General features: G+C 30.3%; 1 non-coding gene across 1 annotated transcript; it reads right to left on the reverse strand.

Annotated features, from left to right (window-relative positions):
• Positions 1-569: 569 nt before the first annotated feature.
• TRNAS-GGA (transfer RNA serine (anticodon GGA)) lies at positions 570-644 on the reverse strand. The gene has a single exon. It is a non-coding gene; the product is annotated as a tRNA-Ser (tRNA).
• Between the last annotated feature and the right edge of the window lie 784 nt (positions 645-1,428).

The raw sequence follows: 1,428 nt of genomic DNA on the forward strand, positions 1-1,428 counted from the left end.
CTATAAAACTCGCATATATATTTGATTTGATTGACAACTGCTTTAAAACTGACGAGATTTGGACAAATTTTCTTTCGCCTTTCAACAAAGAAGAAATTTTAATAAATCTCTCTCATTATGAACAAGCGTCTCCATATTATCAGATATAAAATTGTTTGTATTCGCTGTGGCTTTAAGATTACACTATTATTATAACATGTAGGGATAGTTCGCTCATCACAATCGCTAATTTTGATATACCAATATAATTAATTTAGTTTATGCGAAGGTAGATTGATTATTGTACTGATAAAGACTAAGTAAGTCGAAACGTTTACCTTATGATAATGTAAAGAATTTAAGTTCAAATTTTAATTTATGTAAGAATTTAATCAGAAAGAAATATTTTCATCGGCTCTCAATATAAAGAATATAAATATGATGTTTCTTAAATCGGCCAACAGAGCCAAAGCACGAAAAATTAATTATTCGGAACTGTATCTCTTGGTTTGAGATCACTAAGTTCCATATATAAATTAATCTCGAAACTTACATATGGAGAAATAGGCGCGAAAAATATAGATCCGAAAAGTCTCTGAAGCGGGAATCGAACCCGCGTCTTTCACTTTCCGGGCGACTGCTCTTACCAACTAAGCTATTCAGACCTTTTTGATCCTATATTTTTTATTTGCCTTTTAGTAGATGTTAGTAAATAACGCCGTGATTAGGCCAAGACGTGAATAAAATCAGAAAGAAATATTTTTATCAGTTCTCAATATAAAGAATATAAATATGATGTCTCTTAAATCGGCCAACAGAGCCAAAGCACGAAAAATTAATTATTCGGAACTGTATCTCTTGGTTTGAGATCACTAAGTTTTTTCGTGCTTTGGCTCTGTTGGCCGATTTAAGAAACATCATATTTCTATTCTTTATATTGAGAGCCGATAAAAATATTTTTTTCTGATTTTATTCACGCCTTGGCCTAATCGCACCGTTATTTACTAACATCTACTAAAAAACAAATGAAAAATATAGAATCGAAAGGGTCTGAATAGCTTAGTTGGTAAGAGCAGTCGCCCGAAAAGTGAAAGACGCGGATTCGATTCCCGCTTCAGCGACTTTTCGAACCTATATTTTTCGCGCCTATTTCTCCATATGTAGTAAGAATTTAAGTTCAAGATTTACTAATAAATTTGAATTTATTTTATAACACCTATTTGTTTTCTCGTAAGTTAGTCTTATATTATAATTTGTAACAGCTCTTTAAAAATTAATATACATATAAAAGGCAATAAGAGCTAATTAAGTTCTGTTATTAATATTTATTTGTGGAAAAAAAATTTTAACATAAAATATTAGACAAAAAAGTTCGAACGTTTTGGTTGCCTTTTTCAACCTTCTTCAGCGCATACATTTAAAATTAAAGATTAATAGAAATTAACAATA

This window comes from Nylanderia fulva, unplaced genomic scaffold, assembly GCF_048542155.1.
Source record: "Nylanderia fulva isolate GAGA-0341 unplaced genomic scaffold, ASM4854215v1 Scaffold118, whole genome shotgun sequence".
In the NCBI taxonomy this organism is placed as follows: Eukaryota; Metazoa; Arthropoda; class Insecta; order Hymenoptera; family Formicidae; genus Nylanderia; species Nylanderia fulva.